Source organism: Pan troglodytes, chromosome 11, assembly GCF_028858775.2.
Source record: "Pan troglodytes isolate AG18354 chromosome 11, NHGRI_mPanTro3-v2.0_pri, whole genome shotgun sequence".
Lineage (NCBI taxonomy): Eukaryota > Metazoa > Chordata > Mammalia > Primates > Hominidae > Pan > Pan troglodytes.
The window spans coordinates 22595489-22623475 of record NC_072409.2 but is presented as its reverse complement, the minus strand read 5'-3'; the positions used below and the strand labels follow the sequence as shown (position 1 = coordinate 22623475).

Here is a 27987-nt window from a genome sequence, read left to right as displayed (position 1 = left end):
GATGAGCTGAGGACCACATGTTTGAGAATTACTGTCCTACGTGAGAATATTGCAGTCCCTCAGCGATTCTGTTTTTCAACCAAGTTAATGCCAAGGCACTTCGTTTATATATCAATTTCAGAAGAATTTGAGAAATCAGAAAACAGAGTGCATTCATTTTTATAAAAGGTAACTCTTTACATTGATGAAATGGGTTTCATGGATTAAAGAACCAAGGACAAGTCCTTGGTAGATTGAAGTTAATATCTGAGAATCTAATATTTGATAAGAGGTAGCAGATTGGGCTCTCCTGGTGACACTCAGTCCACAGTCCCTGCCGTCTTTCTTGTTTTTTCTCATTTCTTCAGGGCCATGTAGGGGAAGAGGTGTTTGGGATAAGTTGAGGCCATCTCACTGAAGCACAAAAATCCCAGTCTCAGAAACTATAGGACAGTCAAATTTCAGATGCTCACAGAACTAAACTCTTCCTGCATAGAAACACACTTCAGAATTTATGACATTGATAAAGGCTAAAATGTCTCACCTCCTCTAAACTCTAATTACTACAAAATGCAGGACCAGCATATATATTTTTTCTTCTAAAAAATAGATTTAAAAAAAATTCTCGTAATATTCATTTGGCCAGTCACTTATTTATTCACCCTCATATTCACTTCTGTTTCCATGCCCATATGTATTCCTTCACACATTGTGTACAAATTCACTCACATTTTATTGAGTCAGTCATTAACTCATTCACGAGTCTCACTCACTTGGTCATTCATTTATGCATTCACTTACTTATATCATCTTTCATTGTTGTCTCATTCTTTGATTCTCTAATTCATGTATTTGTTTACTCATTTACTTGCTCATTTATCCATGTACCCATTCACTTAAAATACACATACACAAAATCTTCATGGAAACTTCTTGTGCTAGAACCTAGCCTGTGCTGCAGTCTAAGGCAGAGATTGGTGACGAACCATGAATTCTCAAAGCCCTCTATTTATTTTGTTTTATTTTATTTTATTTTATTTATTTTATTTTATTTTATATTATTTTATTTTGAGACAGAGTTTGCTCTCATCACCCAGGCTGGAGTGTAATGGCATGATCTCGGCTTGCTGCAGCCTCCACCTCCTGGGTTCAAGTGATTCTCCTGCCTCAGCCTCCTGAGTAGCTGGGATTACAGGCACCCACCACCATGTCCAGTTAATTTTGTATTTTTAGTAGAGACGGGGTTTCACCATGTTGACCAGGCTGGTCTCAAACTCCTGACCTCAGGTGATCCACCCGCCTCGGCCTCCCAAAGTGCTGGGATTACAGGCATAAGCCACTGCACCAGACCTGATTTTATTTTTCTTAGGGTCACACCTCAATCATCTCAGAAACTTCAACCCAGCTTCCAGGTTCCCGGAGGTCCTACCACTATCTCAGATGAGTGGGTCTTAATCAAGGCCTTGATATATGCATAGTCACCAAATTCTATTATTTTCTTATACTCTAATTGTTCTATGCCATAAGATGAATTTTTACCCACGCTCCTTACTCTATGATTGTAATTATGTTACAGTACAATCAGCACAAGTGACTCCTGGCTTAGTTAAACTCAAGGACTGTACTCTCAAAGTTCAAAGTACTTTTTTCAATAACCAGCGTGACTGGTCATTGTTTAATATTTGTCTTTATTTCTAGGGAGTAAGTTCTAAAATAATAGCAAGTTAGATGGTGCTGTTTATTAATGTATCCTCAGCTCCTGGCATAGTGTTTGGCTTCATAACGGTTTGTTAGCAGTAATAAATATGACAAGTGTTGCCATTGAGAAGGTACGAAAAGCTTAGGGAGAGAAGATATGGCATAACTCTGCATTTGAGGGGTTGGGGATAATGGGGAGGATACACAAATGATATGATATTTCAACTGTGCTTTGAACATAATAGGGGTTTGCTAGGCAATTTGTGTGTGTCTGTGTGTGTGTGTCCCAGCAAAAGAAAAATATTTGCAAAGACACAGAGGTCTAACAAAAGGGAAGTTCACTATGGTTGGATTATAATGCAAAGGGAAATAAGAATGGAAGCAGGACAACACTGGATAAACAGGCTGGGAAGGCAGGCAGAGATCACATCAAACGTTTTAATCCATGTTAGGAAGTCTGGGCTTAATTCTGAGAGCAATGGGGCAGCAAAGAGGTGATTTATGCATGGAAGTACCTGGACAGAAGGACTTATGTGTGTGTGTGTGTGTGTGTGTAGTGGGGGATGGAGAGAAATCACTTATGACCGAAGCAGAACACTTAGAAGTGAAGGACAAGGTATATGGTTATAGCTCAAAAGACTATGTTGCTTGTTGGTGAATATTGTCAAAGGATTAGAAAAGCATTGTTAGAGCCATGCTTATATTTAAGAACCACATTTAAATAAGAAATACAGGATTCACACTCAATTTTTTCTTGCCTCAACTATGATATACGTTAGTCAATGTATCCTATCAATTATACATCCTACATGCCTTTAAAACACATCCTCTTCTCTTTATTCCTACTGCCATGCTCCTGTTCAGACACCTATTGTTCTTGAACTAAACTGTGGCAGTCACCCCATCTCTATATTATTTGCCTCCTATATCTTTTCCCCCAATCTGTGTCCCTCAATTTTTGTCAAAGTGAGCATTCTAAATGACTTCTTTCCTGTTTGATTTTTATCAATAGCTATATATCATCTAGATGATCAAGTCTAAACTCTATACTGTGCCCTACTTTATGATGATGTCTCAGATGACCCATCATTTCTTCCGTTATTTGACTGTTGAGTTTTCAAAAAAAAAGGGTCAAATTACTAAACCTAGAATCTCTTCTTTATAGTCTACGGTAAGAAATAGTCAACCACTTTTTAATGCCATCTTAATATGGCGTAAACACCTCTAGTGTTATACTTAGTGCATTGTGCTGATATTTATTTGTGTATGTCTGTCTTTACCCACTAACTGTGTCTTCCTTGGAGACAAAAACTGCATCTTATTTTTTAATACCCAGGGTCTGGTAAAGTGTCTGTATAACTAGCTGTTTCCCTTTCTCTCAATTTTTTTTAAGTGAGAAAATAAATGAAACAAACTAAAATAAAATGAATGAGTTAATATAGAGAAAGAGAAAGAGGGTCAGGTCCAACTAAGATAGAAAAAAATAAACATGTTCTGATGTTTTGGAGCATGGTGATATTTTTCTCTCTCTTGGAAAGACACAGAGGATCTTTTGCTCGCTATCACTGGTCCATTATGAGTTTCATGATTAAAAATATGCATATGGTATGATGGATTTAATATTGATCAACTCTATTAATACCTAGGGAGAAATTGACTCTGTGTTTCTGACTATGTGGCTAGAAAGTGGTTTGGTTGGCTGATCACTGGGGTCAGTCCTGGAAGAGCCAAGAAATCCAAGTGTTTTCCCTCTGTTTCACCAGCTTTCTGGCTGAGTCTAGTGGGAGACACTTGGGGCCCATCCCAGGTAAGCTAACTGAAGGTTCTCAAAAACCAGATTAGGTGGGAAACCCTTCACAGACTGGAGCTAATGACCTGAGAAATTCTGTGACCAGTTAATTGGAGACTCCTTCAGGTCCAATAGAGAATGTGAAAGCCAAATAGGAAATGAGGAAAAACAGCTGGAAGTAGTAAGACAACGTGAGGGAGGGGAGCGGTAATGGCTATGGGGCTGAGGGATTCTCTAGGGGAGGAACACAATTGAGATAATCAGGAGGAAAAAGCAATTCGGGGAGGGAATTTAAAAACTGCATGCATGCATATTCTCTCAGTTGATACCCTATGGCATGCTGAAGATGATATTGGCCTCTAAAGGCAACCAATTAGTGAGGATGAGAAAATGAGTCAGAAAGGAGCACTTGTTAAATGCTTGCTATGTGCAAGGTGACACATTTGGTATTGAAGATAAATCTGTGAAAAGACTTACGCTTTGCCCTAAATGAAACTTTCAACACCATATGAGATAGCTACCATTATCCTCTATTTATCAAAAAGAAAAATTGAACGTCAGGGAGGTTAAATATCTTGTGTAAACGCATACTTCTAGGAAGAGAGAGCTAGACTTTCCAAGAGAGTCTGATCAGAATTAAAAACTAGGTTGGGGTGTTTTCAGGAACTAGTTACTTCTCCTGCCTGAGACGCAGGGAATCCTCCTAAAAGGATGCTACCTGTATCCTTTCTGAGAGACATTACAAGCTATAATAAGGAAAATGCAGAGAATCCTGTTGATCTGGTAGTTTGGGGTCAGAAACTAGTCACTTCAATGTTGATATTCTCTGTGGCTTTGAGCAAGTCTTCAACTATTCCCCCAGATTCCCTCATTCTAGAAGTAGGCAACAATGTGTAATCCCTTCTATCTTTAAGGCTATCCCAAGAATTGGGATGGTCTCAAGTTTAATGTGGGATTATTGAAGAAACGGAAGATTTTTATTTTGATTCATTCTTCACTCCATGACTGAGTTGACATCTTGTCTGTTATCACCACTCTGGCAAATGCAATAGAAACTTAATGAAAGTATAGCTGTGTGAGACAAACTGATAGGGACAAAAATATAGAATATTTGAAGCACCAGAGATGACTTTTGGTTTGAGGTGTATAATTTAATGTCTCAGAAAAATTATGTTGTATCATTTTCAAATATTTCCATCATTGTGCACTATACATCTACAATGTGTATCAAATCCAAAGTACTTAATTTTTAAATAAACAGTAGATAGATCAATATAACTATAAAATAGGCAAAGGGATCATATAACTTATCTGCTGATATCTAACTTATTTACTTATTGGTTATTGCCTCCATCGAGACACTAATTTTATTGAGATTTTTCTGCAGACCTTATCTGGAGACGGTATTGATGTGAAACAAGTGTACCCATCAACATTCATAAAATCATGTAAAACATTTATGAAATTGATGGATACCTTTGTTCTCACCCATTAGTTAAGAACTTAAAAGTTATCACACCTCGTTTACCTATGGAAAATTTAAATCCCACAGAGCTAATATGATTTTCCACAAAGCACTTAGCAAATAATCACAGGACCCAGAATTTGAATGGAATTTGAGTTCAGTAATTTTTCAACTGCATTTTGTCTATATTCTTATCTATATAATTTTACTTTTTTAGCATTTTTTATTCCATAAAATTTTTGTCAATCTGAGAAACTTATAGAAAATAGTAGCACAGTTAGGTGGCTGAGAGGCAAATAAAAATGATAATCAATTAAAAATAGAATTTTAAGCTAGTAACTTAAGCTGTATGCAGATAATTGGCACATTAACACAGCAGTTTCTTGAAGAGTCTCACTTCTTCATTCTCTGGAAGGTCTGGGCTCAGTGTAAAATTTTGGAACAGTTACCATCTCTAAACGGCCATATATATACAACAAATACCTAACATTTGAGTGAAATAAGAATTCTGACAAACAGCCCAGTTCAAGATTTGATATTGTTTGGCTCTGTGTTCTCACCCAAATCTCATGTTGAATTGTAATCCCCAATATTGGAGGTGGAGCCTAGTGAAAGGTGATTGGATCATGGTGGTGGTTTCTAATGGTTTAGCACCATCCCCCTAGTGCTGTCTCATGATATCTGTTTGTTTCAAAGTGTGTAACACCTCCCCCTTCACTTTTTTTCCTCCTGCCATGTAAGCTGTCCCTCCTTTCTCTTCACCTTCTGCCATGATTGCAAGTTTGCTGAGGCCTCCCCAGCCATGGTTGCTGTACAATCTGCAGAACCATGAGCCAATTAAACCTCTTTTCTTTATAAATTACCCAGTTTCAGGTATTTCTATAGCCGTGTGAGAATGGATAAGTTGGGTATTGCTATAAACATACCTAAAAATGTGGAAGCAACTTTGAAACTGGGTAACGGGCAGAGGTTAGAACAGTTCAGAGGGCTCAGAAGAAGACAAGAAGATGAGAGAAAATTTGGAACTTCCTAGAGACTTGTTGAATGGCTTTGACCAAAATACTGATAGTGATATGGCCAATGAAATCCAGATGAGGTGGTCTCAGAGGGAGATGAGAAACTTATTGAGAAATGGAGTAAAGGTCACTCTTGCTATGCTTTAGCAAAGAGACTGGAGGCATTGTATCCCTGCTCTAGGTGAAACTGAACTTGAGAGTGATGATTTCAAGTATCTGGCAGAAGAAATTTCTAAGCAGCAAAGTATTCAAGAAATAGCCTGGCTGCTTCTAAAAGCATATGGTCATATGGTGAGCAAAGAGATTATCTGAAACTGGATCTTCTATTTAAAAGGGAAGCAGGGTGTGAAAGCTTGAAAAGTTTGTAGTCAAGCCAGGTGTGGTGGCTCACACCTGTAATTCTAGCACTTTGGGAGGCTAAGGTGGGCAGATCACCTGGGATCAGGAGTTTGAGACCAGCCTGGCCAACATGGTGAAACCCCATCTCTACTAAAAATACAAAAATTAGCCAGGCTTAGTGGCGTGTGCCTGTAATCCCAGCTACTCGGGAGACTGAGACGGGAGAATCACTTGAACTTGGGAGGTGGAGGTTGCAGTGAGCTGAGACCACACAATTGCACACTCCAGCCTGGGTGACAAGAGCAAGACTCCATCAAAAAAAAAAAAAGAAAAAGAAAAAGAAAAATTTGCAGCCTGGTCATGTGGTAGAAATGAAAATTCCATTTTCTGGGGAGGAATACAAGCAGCCTACAGAAATTTGCATAAGTAAAAAGGAGCCAAATGTTAATAGCCAAGACAATGAGGAAAATGCCTTGACCTTCCTGGTAGCTCCTTCCATCACAGAGCTGAAGACATAGGAGGGAAAAAAGGTTTTGTGGGTCAGGCCCAGGGCCTCACTTCCCTGTGCAACCTTGGGACACTGCTCCCTGTGTCTCAGCCACTCCAGCTTCAACTTTGGCTAAAAGGGCAAGAGTTGAGGATTGGGAGCTTCTGCCTAGATTTCAGAAAATGTACAGAAATGCCTGGATGTCCAGGCAGAAGTCTGCTGCAGGGGTGGAGCCCTCACGGAGAGCCTCTACTGAGGCAGTGCAGAGGGGGAAATGTGGGGTTGGAGCCCCACACAGAGAGTCCCCACTGGGGCATTGCCTAATGAAGCTATGAGAAGAGTGTCACCATCTTCCAGATCCCAGAATGGTAGACCCAGTGAAAGCTTGCATTGTGCACCTGGAAAAGCCAGAGGCACTCAATGCCAGCTTGTGAAAGGAGCCACAGTGGCTGTACCATGCAGAGCCACAGAGGCAAAGCTGCTCAAGGCCTTGGGAGCCCACTCCTTGCATCAGTATGGCTTGGATTTGAAACATGGAGCCAAGGGACATTATTTCGGAGCTTTGAGGTTTAATGACTGCCCTGCTGGGTTTCAGACTTGCCTGGGACCTGTAGCCCCTTTGTTTTGGCAAAGTTCTCCCTCTTGGAACAAGAGCATTTATGTGATATCTGTATCTGCATTGTATCTTGGATGCAACTAAGTTGTTTTTGATTTTTCAGGTTCATAGGCAGTAGAGGCTTGCCTTGTCTCAGATGAGACTTTGGACTTGAACTTTTGAGTTAATGCTGGAATGAGTTAAAAATCTGGGGGACTATTTGGAAGGCATGATTAGTTTTGAAATGTGAGAAGGACATGAGATTAGGGAGGGTCCAGAGGTGGAACAATATGGTTTGGCTCTGTATCCTCACCTAAATCTCATATTGAATTATAATCCCCACTGCTGCAGTTGGGGCCTGGGGAGAAGTCACTGGATCATGAGGGTGGTTTCTGATGGTTAGCATCATCTCCTTAGTGCTGTCTCATAATAGAGTTCTCACAAAATCTGGTTGTTTAAAAGTGGGTAGTACATCCCCCTTCACTCTTTCTTCTGCTTCTGCCATGTAAGACATACCTCCTTCCTCTTCAACTTCCACCATGATTGTAAGTTCCTGAGGCCTCCTCAGCTATGCTTCCTGTATAGCCTGCAGAATCATGAGTCAATTAAACCTCCTTTCTTTATAAATTATCCAGTTTCAGGTATTTCTTTATAGCAGTGTGAGAATGGACTAATACAAGCTTTATTCCAAAAACAAAATGAAAGAGAAAGAGAGTGTTTGCTTCATTATGGACTAATACAAGCTTTATTCCAAAAACAAAACAAAAGAGAAAGAGAGTGTTTGCTTCATTCATTAGTCAACTCTAAAACTTTTTAGACTTTATGTTTAGGTGTCTGTCGCAAATTCCTTAATGATACTCTGGTTTAGTAGTTTCCTGCCATGGCTGACCATCAGCATGACCTAAAGATATTTCTCCTAATACAAAAGTCTAAGTCCCACCCATGAATATTCCATTCATCATATCTCAGTGAGCTTGAGCACATGTCTTTTGAAATTTTCTACAAATAACTTTGTTTTATAGATCTGATTGAGAAGCAATCCAGGAATACATCACTGTTTCCAAAATTCACAGAGTGACTTAGTCTATTGCTCAAGGACCTCCAGAACGTGAACTTTAATTATCACATGGCCCTTGATATTCTGGTTGCTCAGGATCATGTAGGAATACAGCATAATGTAGGTTTGTATGTATCTGCAACAAATGTAAATGGTAAGTTAGTGTAGGCTTACAGATATTTTTAGAGCACCTGCTTTGTACTGAGAACTTTGTGAGCTTTTTATCTGGTTTTCCATTCCTGACAAGCCAAGGGTGGTGCTTAAATTCTGCAGGAATTTCCAGAACCAAATGTGGAGCTGGGAAAAGGCCATAATCTGAAGGGGAAATGAAGCCTGAGTCTTGCATGACATGTCCTCCAGAAAATAGTGATCATCTGGACCATGAAGTTGAGAGGGATGACCAGAGGCAGCCTGCTACATCAGGAGTGAGAGGTCATTATCAGTAATATCATTATCAGTAATAAAGAAGCAAGTATGATTAAGAAACAGAATTTGGAGAAATTTCCTAAGTCAAAAGGAAAAAAGGCCTTAATAATTAAAATAGGTTGAAAGAATCAATATTGTTAAAATGTCCATACTTCCCAAAGCAATTTACAGATTCTATGCTATTACTATCAAATTGCTAATGTCATTTTTTTTCACAGAATTAGAAGAAACTATTCTAAAATGTATATGGAACCAAAAAAAGCCCAAATGGCCAAGGCATTCTTAAGTAAAAAGAATAAATTCAGAAGAATCACGTTACCTAATTTCAAACCATACTACAATGCTATGATAACTAAAGCAGCATGATACTGGTACAAAAATAGATGCATAGATGTATGGAATAGAATAGAAAATGCTGAAATGAAGCCACACACCTACAACCAACTGATCTTTGAAAAAACTGACAAAAATATACAGTGGGGAAAAGACACTTTATTCAACAAATGGTGTTGGGAAAACTGGCTAACCATATGCAGAAGAATGAAACTGGACCCCTACCTGTAACCAGATACAAAAATTAACTCCAGATGGGTTAAAGGGTTAAATGTAAGACCTCAATAAAAATCCTAGCAGGAAACCTAGGAAATTCTCATCTAAACATTGACCTAGGCAAATAATTTATGACGAAGACTCCAAAAGCAAGTGCAACTAAATAAAAAATAGATAAATGGGATCTAATTAAACAAAAGAGCTGATGTACAGCAAAAGAAACTATCAACAGAGGAAGTAGACAACCTACAGAATAGGAGAAAATATTTGCCAACTATGCATCTGACAAAGGACTAATATCCAGAATCTACATGGAACTTAAACAAATGAATAGTATAGAGACAAATATGTCAATTAAAAAGTGGGCAAAGTACATGAATAGACTACTCAAAAGAAGACATATAAGTGACCAACAAACATATGAAACTATGCTCAACATCACTAATCATCAAAGAAATACAAATCAAAACAACAGTGAGATACCACCTTACTGCTGCAAAAATGACCATTATTTAAATGTCAAAAAAATAACAGATGCTAGTGAGGATTCAGAGAAAGGGGAACACTTATACACTTCTGGTGGGAATGCAAATCATTTTCACCCTTGTAAAAAGTAGTTTGGAGATTGCTCAAAGAATTAAAAATAGAATTACTATTTGACCCAGCAATGCCATTACTGGATATGTACTCAAAAGAAAATAAATTGTTCTACCAAAAGGACTCCTGCATTAATATGTTTATTGCAGCACCATTCACAATAGCAAAGGCATGGAATCAAACTAGGTGCCCATCAACAGTGAACTGCGTAAAGAAAATGTGGCACATATGCACCATGGAATACTATGCAGCCAAAAAAAAGAATGAAATTGCATTCTTTGCAGCAACATGGAAACATGGATGCAGCTGGAGGCCATTAGCCTAAGTGAATTAAGGCAGAAACAGACAACCAAATACCGCATATTCTCATTTATAAGTGGAAGCTAAACACTGGGTACACATGGACACAAAGATGGTATCAATAGGTATGGGCCACTCCAAAAGTGGAGAGGGAAGGATGCAGATAAGTGTTGAAAAACTACCCACTGGTTACTGTGGTCGGTACTTGGATAGCATGATTGTTAGAATAATATGCTAATAATACAACAATTATTATCTAATAATATCCTAAAATATAATTATTATATTATATATAATTACATAATAATGTAATAATAAGATGCTGATTATTAAATTATCAGCATCACACAGCATCACGCATGTAACATACATGCACATGTATCTTCTGAATCTAATATTAAACATAAATAAATAAAATCAAACACACACATACAAAAAGCCAAACCCCAAAATAAATAAAAGCTTCATTTTGACACTTAAAATGTATTAAAGCCTCATTTAATACTAAATTTGATTAAGGCCTCTCAACATTGGCATTATTGATATGTTGGGGGCTTTCCTCAGCATCAGTAAGATATTTAGCAGCATTTCTGGTCTCCACCCACTAGATACCCACACCATACCCCAGGTGTGACAATCAAAATGTCTCCATATTGCCAAATGTATCCTGGGGGATCAAAATTGCTCCTGGTTGAGAACTACTGGCCTAAATCTTTCTTCTCTGTGCGTTGTGTTCATTGAAATAAACCGTGCTTCTTCTCATTACAGAACTTCTAAACGCTCCAGCTCTTCTATGTGACATAATCTCCATTTCCCACCTCTAAATCCTTAATGTCAGATTATTGCTCATATCCAAGTGTAATGGTCACTCCATCGGTGTAGCCTACCCTAATCCACCAATCACAGTATCATAATAACAGCCTTTCATTTAGGGTTAATTTGTAGATGTATGTTGACCACTGGGATCAGGGAATAATTTCTGACTCCTCTTTCAGTCAGTATACTTCATAAGATCTGGGGTATTATCTATTTTACCCACTATTACATCCTCAGTACCTAGTATGAAGGCTGGCCCAGGATGGAAACTCAATGAACGTTTATTGAATGAATGAATGAATGAATGAAAACTGAACAAAAATTTACAGCCTCTGAAACCAACAACTATTTTCTGAGTACTGATTTTGCATCAAGCAAGATCCTGAGCCAGGGGACTCAGAGAAAAATAATACACAGTCTTTGCCCTAAGAGGCATAGCCTTGTTGAATAAATTGATTTGTAAGTAAAAAGGAATGATAGAGCATCCTAAGTGGTCAGTGGAGGTCTCAACAACCTGAAGTTAACTATATACACAATTCCAATATCTGCCTGTGAGAATAAGAAAAGTTTTCTCAAAGAAGGTAATTATTGAGCTCAGATTAAAGGTTATATGGAAATTCACTAGATAGACAAGGATGGAGTGAGAAGACAGGTGGTAGAACTGGGTGTGAGAGGTGGGAAATCACTCCGCACAGCAATGCTGAAGGCGTGCCACAATCCAGACAGCTAAGAATCACCACACACTTCTGTATGAGTGAAGAGTGGGACTTACATTAGGCAGTAGTGGGAAATGAGATTAAAGATTTCAGCAAGGACAAAGCATGAGAACTTTGTGTGCCAGGCTCAGGAGTTTGGAGATTGTCCTGAAGACAATCAGTGGTCACAGAAAGGAAATGAGCAGTGGCATAAGAGTCAGATCTGTGATTTCAGACTGATAATCTGAATGTTGGCCAGTAGATAAAGAAAGACAAAACTTCAGAATGTCATAATGCAAGGTTTTATTAAAAATAAAAACCTTTGGATGACCACGTGTCTACCACACAATAATTTTTTTTTTTTTTGAGACAGTCTCGCTCTGTCACCCAGGCTGAAGTGCAGTGGCATGATCTTGGCTCACAGCAACCTTCACCTCTTGGGTTCAAGTGATTCTCCTGCCTCACCTTCCTGAGTAGCTAGGATCACAGGTGTGTGCCACCACATCAGGCTAACTTTTGTATTTTTAGTAAAGACAAGGTTTCACCATGTTGGCCAGGCTGGTCTCGAACTCCTGGCCTCAAGTTATCCACTCACCTCAGCCTCCCAAAGTGCTGGGATTATAGGTGTGAACCACTGTGCCTGGCTGCACATAGTAATTTCTCCTCAAAGAAAATCCGAAGGAAAACTAAGTATGAAGTTCAAAAATGCAGAAAGCCTCTTCATACTAAGAGGAAGGCCAAAGCTTACTGTGACTAGTGAGTCTTTCTAGCCTCTTCCCAAAGAACCCACATTTATTGTTACTGGAAATGTATGTATTAGAAGGTATAGAGATCAGAAGACCAGCTCCAGGTTTCAGGGACGAAGAGACAAACAGGCATTTTTTAGACCCTGGGCCATTCTGAAACCAGATGATTGAGTGTTTGTTTTCCCATTGTCTGCATTTATGCCTTGTCCTCCAACACGAATAATTGTCAAGGTTTTCGTAGGCTGAAGTATATTCTAGGGAAATTGGATCTGCAATTTTGCAGAATTTCGCAATATCTTTTGCAGTTCTGTGTAAAATTGATTGTTTAAATCTAGTTTATTTTACCTTGTTGGTCCTGGACTTACTATCAGCTGAAATATTTATATCGCTGCCTCTTAGAAGTTATGCATTTCCCTTGTTCTGTAAAAACAATAATAAAATAAAAGTGCTGACCTGCTCTATGTATATGAGTAATTGTTTTTATTTTAATTGCTTGAGTGCTTGTGGAAGGAGATTGAATTGTCTGGCCTCTTTTCTCTTTGACCATTTCTTGCATTACTTTCGTTTTTTTCCTTTTGCCACCAAAAGTATTATGCTGGTCACCAACCATGTCTTTGGAGACTATTTGAAGTTGAAATTTTCATGCTAAATCTAGCCATTTAAAAGGAGATGTGGGAAGCATAGACATACACAACCATGCCTTGCTACCCAATGCAGAAGTCCTCCTCACCGAGACAGGCCCTGGGACACTGGAAAAAAAAAGCCTAAGCATATTCTTGCTGATGTTTAAATCTTATTTTTGAAAGCAAGCCCCCCTTCCCTGCACACACACAAATAGACACACATATTTTTTCTTACAAATAACGTTGTCTTCCCAACACACTCCCCTTCTGACTGCATTCATTTATTCAACACAATTAATGAATAATCATTGTGTGTCAATCAGAGAGCAAAACAATCAAGTATCTGTATAGTCTCTGGTTTATCATGGAAAGTGGACAACTTAGCATTTAACACTATCATGGGGCGATATACCATGGGAAGAGTGTTTTTCAGATCCAGAAAGTCATGCAAGTTATGTCAGGAGAAGTGATATTCAAGCTGAATAAGAAGAATGTGTGGGAAAAGACTAGCAATAGAAAGGAAAACTGGTACAGGTTAGAGCTGAAGTGTCAGTTGGTAAGAGATTCAACTAGGGAGGTGAGGACCTGGATGGTATCATTTTTAAAAATTATGTTTCTACAACCATGTGGTCAGGCATACTCTGTTCCATACCAGCTCCAAATCTTCATAGCTGTTTGGTCTTGAGCAAGTTTCTTTCTAAGACTTGAGCAAGGTAGAGCATATAAATTTTTTGTACAGTGGCTGAAATGTGGTAACTGCTTAATAAGAATTAATGTCTATTATGATAACTTGATTAGTATTATGATTATCATTATTATCATTGTTACATAATTTTATTATGTAACACCTCAGTCAAGTTATTTGGGATCAACATTTTCCTGGAAGCCATCCAACACTCGATCACCTCTCTACCCATTCTACTCTTGTTCCCCCTCCATCTGTCCTTTTCTTTCTCTTGCCCTCTCACTCTGCAGCGATGCTTCATCATGATTGGGCTCCAGGAACTGGACAATTGATAATCTAAAGTAATGGAGTCCTGTTTGTTATTTCCATGCCAGGACCATGTCAAAGATCAGTTCCCATACATAACTCACTTGGAAATTCACATTAGCATGTTCTACCCCTTAAGGGGAGAGGGATGAATGAGCAGAGCCTAAAATATGAGTCAAATACTATTTCTCACTTGGTTGTCAACACTAAAGATACTCTTCGGTTTGACCCTGTTCATGTTCCTCAGTTTATCCACATTCCTATATCACTGCCATATGTGAAGTTAGGATTCATCTTCCATTTAAATGAGTGTAATATCATCCCCATTTTTCTTTCTCTTTGTTTCCAAACGGCCTACTCCAATCCAGCTTCCACTGAGATATCAAAAGCATCTTTCAATAATACCACACTGATCATTTTATATCCACATTTGAAAACCTTCAAACGTTTCCTCTTTTCTAAATAATTAATCTATCAGGATACTTTTGATTGCAAAGAACAATAACAAACTCACAATAATTTAAAAGGTAATGAGAATATACTGTTTTATATCCCTGAGAAATCCACAGGTAATTTGCACTATAGACACAATTTGATAAGGTTTTATATGGTTTGGATCTGTGTTCCTACTTAAATTTCATTTTGAATTGTAATACCCATAATTCCCTTGTGTCTAAGGAAAAACCTGGTAGGCTGTTTTCCTCATGCTGTTCTCATGATAGTGAGTGAGTTCTCGCGAGATCTGATGGTTTTATAAGGGGCCCCTTCCCGCTTCATTCTCTTTCTCTTTCTCCTGTTGCCATGTAACAGGTACTGTTTCCCCTTCGGCCATGATTGCGAGTTTCCTGAGGCCTCCCCAACCACGTGGAACTGTGAGTCAGTTAAACCCCTTTCCTTTATAAATTACCCAGTCTCAGGTATTTCTTTATAGCAGTGTGAAAATTTACTAATGCAAAGGTGTAAGCTGTTTCTCTGTTATTCTCTTAGTTCCCCTCCAAATGTCAGCTTTATTCTTTAGTCAGCCTTTCTCATGAATGGAAAAATGTTTAAAGCAGTCATGGGTATTCTGTCTGCACTCCACACGATCTAGAGGCAGAGAGACAAACAAGAGTCAAGGGATTTTTTTCAATGGCTTCTTCTTAAGGTATGGACCTACCTCTGAACCAATCGTTGAATCTATAGCGATATTAGGAGTTGACTGCCTTAGGTTTCGGTTTAAAACCCATCTCTGAGTTGAACCCTGTGGGAAGATTTGTGGGACTGCTGTAATCTGTTAGTTGAGGAGAATCAGGACCAACTGTGGAAGCATGAATTAAAGGAATTTCTAGCCAAACAAAATGAGCCATTGTGGAGAGATGCAGTAGTGGATGCTTGGAAGGCAAATATGATGTCCTTCACCTAGGGGTGTCATTCAAGGCTCATCACAGTGTACCTCCAACTTGATTCCAGTTTCCCATTATGGCTCTTCGTATGTTACTGTTAACAGACTGAATTAATTGCCCAAAGTTTCTAGTTCTGTGCTTTTATTTCAGATTGACTTTCTGTGTGGAATGCTAACCTTCTGCCTCTGCTCTTTCTTCAATAATGCCTACCCTTAAACCATATCTAGCCTTTAAGATGCACCTGAAGTGCTATCTCCTCATAGATACCCAGTATTTTTCTGCCTCTGTCTCCAGCTGTAATGAATTAAAAAACACTGAATTTGCCATCATCCAGTCTGGATTTACATTCAGGAGCTATCCCTTACTAACAGAGTGGTTATGTGAGACTGCTTTCCTTGCTTGGCCTCTTTCTCATCTTATTGAAAGACTGGTTTTCTCTGTCTTTCTTTTTTTAACCAAGGAAGTACTGTTGGTTTGTCTTGGAGCATTCTTCTATAGGTAAATGATGTCGTTTCTTATTTAAATACCTAAAACACTGCTGAGTTAGATTTTTGAGCTGGAATTTTGAAAAGTCCAGAAGGTTACTTATTTTATTAGGGAAATATTTAAAGAATAACAGCCCAATGCTCTAAAAATTATTATTCAAGTGCATGAAGACTATTGAGGCAGCCTACAAAAGTTACACATTCCCCATAGTTCTGCCATGAGGCACCAATATATATTTTATCTCATTTGTAAGTAAGTCTTATTCTGTACAGCACCTATATTTTTGAGAAGTAGTTTGTAAATCAAATTTCATGTTCTCATTACCTATAGAGTAATCATAAAGATTAATTTTATAGAATTATTTTCAATTTTTAGTGGCCTCAAATACCTCTGCTGCATGGTAAGTTATTAACGAACTGTAAATACATATTTAACTTAACATTTTAAAGGTAAGCATTAATGAAGCAAAAACTCTTTGGATTATATTGGTAATAATCACTGATTCATTAGTTTTGGAAGTTTAAGTTTTGGTTTTGATGAGCTTTTATCTGTGTTGGAAACTTGTATTCTGACTTCCTTTTAGATTAAAACAAGGGCATAAATAAATGCTGACATGAAGGCATGAAGAAACAAAATTGCAGCACAAGATGTCAATTTCAATTGTGGAACAAGGGCATTTTTAGAACTGATATGGTTTCCTTTATGTCGATTTCAAACGTTAGTGGTGAATGGTTGTGAATATCTTTAATCAGACTTTTAAAGATGTGAGTATTCATATGGCTTTTAATATTTTTTCCTTTTGCAGACCGCATTGTTTTTTTGATATATCAAGTTCACTAGTAATTCTGAGAAGCAACTAAGTATATGAAATATGATTCATGAAGGTCAGTGTAGCATTGGGTTGAGTGTAAGCACTGCCGGGTGAGGAAGTGCTCATCATATAACAGAGATGGGTGAGAAAGTGCTCATCATATAACAGAGACATGCAGAAAGGACAGAGGAGTCGATATGAAGAAAGCTGAATGGCTAAGTCTGGGTTGAGTCAAGCAAAAAATAGAAAATAAAAACACTGAATGATGTAAGTTATAAAATAAAATAAATATCCATAAATTTATGCTGATATAACAAAGGAATAAGTGAATGAATAAATGAATGAATGTCAGTAAATAAGTAGAGAGAAAAAGATACCCTTTCTTATGGTACAATCTATTAGTTTCCTATTGTTATTGTAACAAATTATGGTGACTCTTCACTTTACATAGTGGATAGATTTTTGAAAACTCTGACTTTTCAACTGGTTCAGGAAATCAATTTTACCATAGGCTAATTGATATAACAAGAGTTCATTTCCTAGCATATATTGCTGGTCACAAAAAAAAAATTACCCAACTTCAAAATAAAGACTAAAAAATTGCTAACATTAAACACTGAAAGAAAAGTAAGATAATTATTTACCCAATTATTCCAGTTCAGGGTCACCAGGGGCTAGACTCTATCCTGGCAACTCAGGAAGCAAGGTGGGAACCAATACTGGACCAGATGCCATTCTATGGCAGAGCACACTCACTCACACATACACATACATACATACAAACACATGCACACGCATGCACTCACACCATTCAGACAATTTAGACACATCAATTAACCTGACATGCACATCTTTAGAATGTAAAGGGAAACGCCAGTACCCGAAGAAAACTCATTCAGACATAGGAAGGATGTGGCTCTCTGGCTGAAAATCAGTTTAATTTTTTTTCTTATTACTATTACAATGAAATTATGTTGGGCAAAAATGATGTTTTTGGAGTAATGTTGTACTACAAATTTATTAAAGAAAACAAATTAATTCTTAAATTAAAAAATTATAGTTCTGGAGGTCAGAAGTTTGAAATGGGTCTCACTGGGATAAAATCAAGTGTGAGCCGAAGTAGATTTCTTACAGAAAGCTCTAAGGGAGAATACATTTTCTTCCCATTTCCAGCTTCAACAGACTTCCTGCATTCCTAGGATTGTGGTTCCTTCCATCATCAGTGTCAGGGATAATCAGCAGAATTTTTCCCATATGGATCTGACACAACTCTTCCACATCTCCTCCACTTAAAGGACCCTTGTGGTTACATAGGACCATCTGGGCCATCCAAACTGAGCTCCTTTTCTTAAGGTTGTCTGATTAGCCTATATAATTTCATCTACAATCTGATTTCCTCCTTGCCATGAAACATAGTATATACACAAGTTCTGGGGTTTAAGGCATAGCCATTTTGGGAGGACCATTATTCTGCCTGTCAGATAGAATTACACTGATAAATATAAGAGGAATAATGTAAATAAAAATTACCACTTGGAAAACACCATTGTAATAATCATTGTACGCATCAATGTATACTACCATTAGGGATGATGAAAGGCATACTATTTAAATAGTTTCAAATTATCTCCACACATAATGCTTACTAATTACAAATACGGTAATTAAAATTTTGCATGCAGAAACACGACAGACATCACCATAACCAAGAAATCTGTGAGCTATGGGACAACTAGAAGCAACCACATATATGTGTAATTGGAGTCCCCAAAGGAGGGAAGAGAGAGAAAGAATAACAAGACAGTATTTAAAGAAATAATGACTGAAAATTCTCCACATTCAAAGAAAATTATAAACTCACATATCCCAGGAGCACAAATAACAAGCAGGAGAAACACAAGGAAAACTACAACAAGGCACATCATAATAAAATTTCTTAAACCAATGATAAAAAAATGTTGTGATCAGACAAACAAAAACAACTCATTATGCACAGAGGATAAAAGGTAATGCTGAATACTCATCAGGAAAAATGGAACTCAGAGGAAAGTAAAGCAACATTATTAAAGTATTGAATAAAGACAAAAACAAAATTAAAAACAAGTCGATCTGGAATATTCTATCAACATGAATATATTTAAAATGCTAAAGCAAAATAAAGGATTTTACAGACAAAAAGAAAACCGAAAGAGCTTGTCTTTGGTCAACTAACTCTAGAAGAAATGCTTTAAAAAAATCTTTCAAATAGAAGATAGCCAGAAATAATTTAGCACTTACACAAACAAGTGGACAGAATCGGAAATTGTAAATATGTATATAACAATAAAATGCTTTTACTCTCTTTATTAAAACTTATTAAAAAAATAAATATCTAACTTTGATTTCTCAAAAAAGAGTGACAGGGATCATATTTAGTCTCTTACTCCACTGAAACTACCAACAAACAAAATATATGAACCAATGGTTTTCAAGACATCAGGCAATGAAGGGCAGTGATCCCTGAGAGACAGGAAACAAGGTGAACATTGTAATTGCCACAGCTTATCACCTGGAGAGAGTTTCCAGGCCTAGCAGCAAGAAAAGGAATGCAGTCTGAACAGAAAAGGTTCCCTAAGTTGAGGAGACAGAAATGAGTCCTAGGAGACCAAGGAGGCTAGAATTCTCAGTACAGAGTAATAGAGAGGAGTTAGTTGCACAAAGAGAGAACTTTGAACATATACAGGGGGTGCCTCTCAATTTTTTTAGCTCAATATTACTAGAATGCTAATTCCTCCAAAATGGATCTATAGCTTCAATGCAAATACAATCAAAAACCTAGAAGAGATTTCTGTAGAAGTTAACGTACTACTTCTATAATTTATATGGAAAAGCATGGGGCCTAGAATAGACAAAATAATTTCGAAAAAAAATGAATAGGAGGGACAAACACTACTTGATATTAAGACTTGTTATGAAGCTGATATTTTTTAAAGGCATTTTTTTCGGAATGCAAATGTTGCTGATGTTTTGCCTCACCAGCGCACTTCTTTTGAGCTCATGTGAGCCAGGGACAGGGAGACATCTGTTTCCCTTCAGGGGCGTCTTCAGTAGCAGTTTCCTGCCACAAATTCACTCTCCATGTTCTAAATACATATAACCTTGTTCTAGTACTGCCTGTCCTCAAATTGTCCTTTTCTTTCCATTTATTTTTTAAATTCGGAGCAGCACTACAGAACCTTATAGATCAAGTTTGTCCAGCCCACGGCCTGTAGGCCTCATGCAGCCCAGCATGGCTTTGAATGTGGCCCAACACAAATTTGTGAACTTTCTTAAGACATTATGAGATTTTTTTGTGTGATTTTTTTTTTTTTTTAGCCCATCAGTTATCATTAGTGTTAGTGTATTTTATGTGTGGCCCAAGACAATTCTTTCAGTGTGGCCCAGGGAAGCCAAAAGATTGGACAGTGCTGTTGCAGATGTATTCAAGATCAATAGATAGAAGGACTAATCAATTGATCCTGGAAAAACTGCAGATAATGGCCTGGAAAAACTACCACTAATCAGAGGATTCAGGCTACTGAGGACCATGGTTTCTCGAACTTATTAAGGCTGCCATGAACTTAGAACTCACATACTGTTCTAAGATCTTTTAAACCAAAAAAAAATCTGAGATAGATCTCAATCAAGTCAGAAGTTTATTTTGCCAAGACTGAGGACACTCCTGGGGAAAAAAAAAAAAAAAAAAAAGGAAAGAAAGAAAGACAAGTTTCAGTTGGATCTGTGGCCTGTGCTTTTTTCCAAAGAAGGTTTTGAGAACTTCAATATTTAAAGCGGGAAAAGAGGGCAGGAGGGGAAAGAAGAAAAAAAGAGGGAGGGTAGGCAATGAGGCAAGTGGTTACATTTTCGTGAGGCTTTGATTAGTCTCACTGAATCCACATTTTACATGTGAAAAGGGAAGAAGAGGGGGAAAAAGTCAATTATTCATTCATTCATCCGGCGCTCAGGAAATCTACATTTTATGTAAGATAAAATAAGCCAGGCTGGGTGCAGTGGCTCATGCCTGTAATCCCACAACTTTGGGAGGCCGAGGCAGATGGATCACAAGGTCAGAAGTTTGAGACCAGCCTGGCCAATGTGGTGAAACCCCGTCTCTACTAAAATATAAAAAATTATATATTTTTGAGTGGAGGTGTGTGCCTGTAGTCCCAGCTACTCAGGAGGCTAAGGCTGGAGAATCACTTGAACCCAGGAGGCGGAGGTTGCAGTGAGCAGAGAGCACACCACTGCACTCCAGCCTCGATGACACAGAGAGACTCTATCTCAAGGAAAAAAAAAAAAAAAAAGCATGTGAAATTATAGCTATCTGTTTGGGAACAAAACGAAGTCAGTTTTGTTGTTGTCACTGTTGTCGTTTTTCAAGTGAATCAGTTCCCAAGCTGAACTTTTCCCTTGGGCATAGTGAGTTTCATGTGCGTCCCTGTGAAGAGACCACCAAACAGGCTTTGTGTGAGCAACGTGGCTGTTTATTTCACCTGGGTGCAGGCGGGCTGAGTCCGAAAAGAGAGTCAGTGAAGGGAGATAAGGGTGGGGCCATTTTATAGGATTTGGGTAGGTAAAGGAAAATTACAGTCAAAGGGGGTTTGTTCTCTGGCGGGCAGAAGTGGGGGTTGCAAGGTGCTCAGTGGGGGTGCTTTTTGAGCCAGGATGAGCCAGGAAAAGGACTTTCACAAGGTAATGTCATCCCTTAAAGCAAGGACCAGCCATTTACACTTCTTTTGTTGTGGAATGTCATCAGTTAAGGTGGGGCAGGGCATATTCACTTCTTTTGTGTTTCTTCAGTTACCTCAGGCCATCTGGGCGTATATGTGCAAGTCACAAGGGATGTGATGGCTTGGCTTGGGCTCAGAGGCCTGACATTCCTGCCTTCTTATATTAATAATAAAAATAAAATAAAATGGTGTTGAAGTGTTGGGGCAGCGAAAATTTTGGGGGGGTGATATGGAGAGAGAATGGGCGATGTTTCTCAGGGCTGCTTCAAGCGGGATTAGGGGCGGTGTGGGAACCTAGAGTGGGAGAGATTAAGCTGAAGGGAGGTCTTGTGGTAAGGGGTGATATTGTGGGGATGTTAGAAGAAACATTTGTCGTATAGAATGATTGGTGATGGCCTGGATACGGTTTTGGATGAATTGAGAAACTAAATGGAATAACAGAAGGAGAAAAACAGGTATAAAAGGTCTAAAAATTGGGACGACTCAGGATATCTGATTAGAGAGTGCCTAAGGAGATTCAGCATAGTCCTGCCAGCAAAGATTATTTATTTACTTCAAGAGTTAAGAGTGGCAGTTTGGGGATAGCACCAGGAGATATCAGCTGTGATGGCTTGGAAAAACAGTGTAAACCGGCAGTGTAAACAAGAGCAGGGCATGTATGAGTAGTTGAGAACGGTGAATAGGAGTATGACTAGACAGAAGATAGTAGGGATGACACGTTCTTTTTTGGGGCACAGTCTAAGTTGGTCTGGTGTCTGGAATGAGACTGGGGCCTAATAAAAAGGAGCGTCTATACAGGAGCTCAAATGGGCTGTACCCTGTAGCATTCCGAGGACAGGCCTGAATTCTGAGAAGCGAAAGTGGTAAAAGTATTGTACAGTCCTTTTTAAGTTGGTGGCTGAGCTTGGTGAGGTGTGTTTTTAAAAGACCTTTAGTCCATTCTACTTTTCTTGAAGATGGAGGACCATAAGGGATATAAAGGCTTCACTGAATACTAACAGCCTGAAAAACTGCTTGGCTGATTTGACTAATAAAGGCTCATCTGTTATCAGACTGTATTGAGGTGGGAAGGCTAAACTGAGGAATTATGTCTGACAGAAGGGAAGAAATGACTGCGGTGGCCTTCTCAGACCCTGTAGGAAAGGCCTCTACCTATCCAGTGAAAGTATCTACCTAGACTAAGAGGTATTTTAGTTATCTGACTCCGAGCATGTTGAGTAAAGCTAATTTGCCAGTCCTGGGTGGGGCAAATCCTCGAGCTTGATGTCTAGAGAAGGGAGGGGGGCCTGAATAATCCCTGAGGAGTAGTAGTATAATAGCGGGTGGAACACTGAGAAGTGATTTCCTTGAGGATAGATTTCCACGATGGAAAGGAAATGAGAGGTTCTAAGAGGCGGGCTAGTGGCTTGTACTATAGCATAACCTGCCTTTGCTGGTGTGTGGCGATTAGACCTGGTGGCACCACCATCAATAAATCAAGCGTGATCAGGGTGAGGAACAGGAAAGAAGGAAATTTGGGGAAATGGGGTGAATGTCAGGTGGATCAGAGAGATACAGTGATGGGGGTCAGGTGTGGTATCAGGAATAATGTGGGAGGCCGGATTGAAGTCTGGGCCAGGAACAACGGTAATCGTGGGAGACTCAACAAAGAGTGAGTATAGCTGAAGGAGCCGGGAAGCAGAAAGTATATGCGTCAGGTATGAGGAAGAAAATAGATTTTGGAAGTTATGAGAACTGTAGAGAGTGAGTTGAGCATAGTTTGTGATTTTGAGGGCCTCTAAAAGTATTAATGCAGCAGCAGCTGCTGCACGCAGACATGAGGGCTAGGCTAAAACAGTAAGGTCAAGTTGTTTGGACAGAAAGGCTGCAGGGTGTGGTCCTGGCTCTTGTGTAAGAATTCTGACCACGCTAACCATGCCTAGGAAGGAAAGGAGTTGTTGTTTTGTAGAAGGTGCTGGGGTTTGAGAGATCAGTCGGACACGATTGGCAGGGAGAGCACGTGTGTTTTTATGAGAATTATGCCGAGATAGGTAACAGATGAGGAAGAAATTTGGGCTTGATTGAAGTAATGGGGGCTGTCTGTGAAGCTTTGCGGCAGTACAGCCTAGGTAATTTGCTGAGTTTGATGGGTGTCAGGGTCAGTCCAAGTGAAAGTGAAGAGAGGCTGGGATTAAGGGTGCAAAGGAATAGTAAAGAAAGCATGTTTGAGATCTAGAACAGAATAATGGGTTATAGAGGCAGGTATTGAGGATAGGAGAGTATATGGGTTTGGCACCACGGGGTGGATAGGCAAAACAATTTGGTTGATAAGGCGCAGATCCTGAACTAACTTGTAAGGCTTGTTTGGTTTTAGGACAGGTAAAATGGGGGAATTGTAAGGAGAGTTTATAGGCTTTAAAAGGCCATGCTGTAGCAGGCGAGTGATAACAGGCTTTAATCTTTTTAAAGCGTGCTGCGGGATGGGATATTGGCGTTGAGTGGGGTAAGGGTGATGAGGTTTTAATTAGATGGTAAGGGATGCGTGATCGGTCGCCAAGGAAGGAGTAGAGGTATCTTATACTTGTGGGTTAAGGTGGGGAGATACAAGAGGAGGACGCAAAGGAGGCTTTGGATTGGGAAGAAGGGCAGCAATGAGATACAGCTGTAGTCCAGGAATAGTCAGGGAAGCAGATAATTTAGTTAAAGTGTCTCAGCCTAATAAGGGAACTGGGCAGGTGGGGATAATTAAAAAGGAGTGCTTAAAAGAGTATTGTCTAAGTTGGCACCAGAGTTGGGGAGTTTTAAGAGGTTTAGAAGCCTGGCCGTCAATACCCACAACAGTTATGGAGGGAAGGGAAACAGGCCCTTGAAAAGAAGGTAATGTGGAGTAGGTAGCCTCCATATTGATTAAGAAGGGGACGGGCTTACCTTCCACTGTGAGAGTTACTGGAAGCTCGGCGTCCGTGATGGTCTAGGGGCCTTCCGAGGCGGTTGGGCAGTGTCAGTCTTCAGCCGCTAAGCCGAGAAGATCTGGGAAGGAGTCAGTCAGAGAGCCTTGGGCCAGAGTTCCAGGGGCTCTGGGAGTGGCTGCTAGGTGAGTTGAACAGTCCGATTTTCAGTGGGGTCCCACACAGATGGGATGCGGCTTAGGAGGAATCCCGGGCTGCGGGCCTTCCTTGGCCCAGTGGCCAGATTTCCCGCACATATAGCAAGCTCCTGGGGGAGGAGGTTCTGGAGGAACGCCTGGCCACTGCGGTTCAGGTGCTTGGAAGTTCTTGTGTGCTGGAGATGTGGCTGGGGTTTGTCTCACAGTGGAGGCAAGGAATTGCAACTTTTTTCTATTATCGTACACCTTGAAGGCGAGGTTAATTAAATCCTGTTGTGGGGTTTGAGGGCCGGAATTTAATTTTTGGAGTTTTATTTAATGTCGGGAGCAGATTGGGTAATAAAATGTATTTTGAGAATAAGACGGCCTTTTGACTTTTTAGGGTCTAGGGCTGTAAAGTGTCTCAGGGTTGCTGCTAAACAAGTCATGAACTGGGCTGGATTTTTATATTTGATGAAAAAGAGCCTAAACGCTATCTGATTTGGGATAAAGAAAAAGGAGCATTAACCTTGACTATGCCTTTAGCTCCAGCCACCTTTTTAAGAGTAAATTGCTGGGCAGGTGGGGGAGGGCTAGTCACCGAACGAAACTGTAAGCCGGACCAGGTGTGAGGAGGGGAGGTGATAAAAAGATTATAGGGTGGAGGAGCGGAGGCTGAGGAAGCATTGGGACCTAGCTCGGCCTGGCGAGGAGCAGCCTGGGGAGGAAGGGAGAGTTCAGATGGGGCTGTAGAAAAGGAAGATTAGAAAGACTCAGCGACGCTTGGGGTTGGGACTGAGGGGACAGGCGGGAGGGAAAGAAGGAAGATTTGTGACGAGTTGCACTGGGCACAGAGACTAGGAAGGGACTGATGTGTAAAAGGATGCCTGGACGTCAGTCACCTCAGACTGTTTGCCTATTTTATGACAAGAATTATTTAGATTTTGCACGATGGAAAAATTCAAAGTGCCATTTTCTGGCTATTTGGAACTACTGTCGAGTTTGTATTGGGGTCAAGCGGCATTGCAGAAGAAAAGGCATTTAGGTTTTAGGTCAGGTGTGAGTTGAAGAGGTTTTAAGTTTTTGAGAACACAGGCTAAGGGAGAAGAAGGAGGAATGGAAGGTGGAAGCTTACCCATAGTGAAGGAGGCAAGCCCAGAGAAAAGAGTAGAGACAGTGAGAAGGGGTGGAGGGTTCTTGCCCTCCAGAAAAGCAGAGTAGGGGTTGGGGCACGGAAATAAGGGATTGGGGCACAGAGATAAGAGGTCAGGGTGCGGAAATAAGGGATTGGGGCACAGAGATAAGAGGTTGGGGTGTGGAAATAAGTGATTTGGGGGTTCTTGCCCCCTAGGAAAGCGGGACTTGCCGCTAAGGGTGAAGGAGAAGGGGTTGAGGGGTACTCGCCCCTGCCCCAGAAAAGCGGGACTTGCCGCTAAGGGTGAAGGAGAAGGGGTTGAGGGGTACTCGCCCCTGCCCCAGAAAAGCGGGACTTGCCGCTAAGGGTGAAGGAGAAGGGGTTGAGGGGTACTTGCCCCTGCCCCAGGAAAGCAGAGAAGGGGTAGAGACAAGGAGAGAAGGGGTTGGGGTACTTGCCCCTTCCCCAGAAAAGCGGGACTTGCCACTAAGGGTGAAGGACCAAGGCAGGCGTCCCTGCGTGCTCTGACACCTTTGAAACGTGGTTGAACAATCAGAGAGGCGTCCCTGCAATGATTAAACACCAAGGGAAGGCTGCCGTCCCAGTCCGTGACCGGCGCCAGAGTTTTGGGTCCACAGATAAAACGTGTCTCCTTTGTCTCTCCCAGAAAATGAAAGGAATTGAAATTAAGAGAAAGAAGAGATTGAAGAGTGGAAAGAAGAAAGTGGTTGAGGGACAGTGAGAGAGGTTGGAGAAGAGAGTAAGAAGAGGCCGCTTACCTGATTTAAAATTAGTGAGATGTTCCTTGGGCTGGTTAGTCTGAGGACCTGAGGTCATAGGTGGATCTTTCTCACAGAGCAAAGAACAGGAGTACAGGGGATTGATCTCCCAAGGGAGGTACCCCGATCCGAGTCACAGCACCAAATTTCATGCGCGTCCGTGTGAAGAGACCACCAAACAGGCTTTGTGTGAGCAACATGGCTGTTTATTTCACCTGGGTGCAGGCGGGCTGAGTCCGAAAAGAGAGTCAGAGAAGGGAGATAAGGGTGGGGCCGTTTTATAGGATTTGGGTAGGTAAAGGAAAATTACAGTCAAAGGGGGTTTGTTCTCTGGCGGGCAGGAGTGGGGGTTGCAAGGTGCTCAGTGGGGGTGCTTTTTGAGGCAGGATGAGCCAGGAAAAGGACTTTCACAAGGTAATGTCATTCCTTAAAGCAAGGACCAGCCATTTACACTTCTTTTGTGGTGGAATGTCATCAGTTAAGGTGGGGCAGGGCATATTCACTTCTTTTGTGACTCTTCACTTACTTCAGGCCATCTGGGCGTATATGTGCAAGTCACAGGGGATGTGATGGCTTGGCTTGGGCTCAGAGGCCTGACAGTGAGTTTGGGGTTCTGAGATTTTATTTTTCTTTCACAATCTCAATTAATTCCTATAAACAATTAGAAAAGTAAGATTGCTGATTTTTTTCAAAAATTTTGTTATAGTAATGATATTATTACTCTGTATGTCTTTTTTCATTTTTCCCTGAATTATCATCTAAGCATATCCTCACTTTTATACATTACCATAATTTAAATCTGCCACAATAATCAATATAAACAAACTCTGAAATAATCTTCTTTTTAAAAACAAAACTAATTTAGCTCAGTTCCACACAAAGTTTTGAAGCCCCACTATAATTTTGACCCGAAGTTACAAACATAAATTTATATGCTCTCCTTTACCAAAAAGGGACAGAATGAAAAGAAACGTGAATATTAACTTTTATTGCAATTTCTCCAGACTTCAGACATATCTCCATGTTGTTTCCCAATTTCAGAAGGTTGTTATGCAGAGCTAAATGATCCAAGTGAAATAATGTGTGACTGAACCTTCTTTTCTAGGATACAAGCTGTATAATGTAGAACATGGCTTTGAAAAAGAAAGTCCTCTGAGTCTTCCTAACTGTGGAACTTTGCCAATCTTTTTACACTTTCTTGGCCTCTCTTCTTACATCTAAATACTAGGATCATCATACCTATTTCACAGAATTTTTATGAGGATAATATAAGATAATCAATATTAAGTTCCCAATTCAGGGCAGGACACCTGGTCATTGTTCAGGCAAAAAAATTCCCTCCCTCTAGAGTGGAGGAAGGGATGAAGAGGCTGCTGATCATCAAGAGAAGGGCGAAAGCTGTCAGCAATAGAAC

At 39.9% G+C, this 27987-nt stretch overlaps 1 long non-coding RNA gene across 3 annotated transcripts in view; it reads left to right on the top strand.

Moving 5' to 3' along the window:
• Positions 1-27987, top strand: part of LOC107976760 (uncharacterized) — a 157682-nt gene that overhangs the window by 73517 nt on the left and 56178 nt on the right. The window contains exon 3 of one of the 3 annotated variants that reach the window (XR_010148580.1): positions 14979-17860. The exons of the other annotated variants lie outside the window; for them this stretch is intronic. This is a non-coding gene — a long non-coding RNA (uncharacterized LOC107976760). Of the gene's footprint in view, positions 1-14978; positions 17861-27987 lie in introns of those variants that run through there. 3 annotated transcript variants of the gene reach the window in all.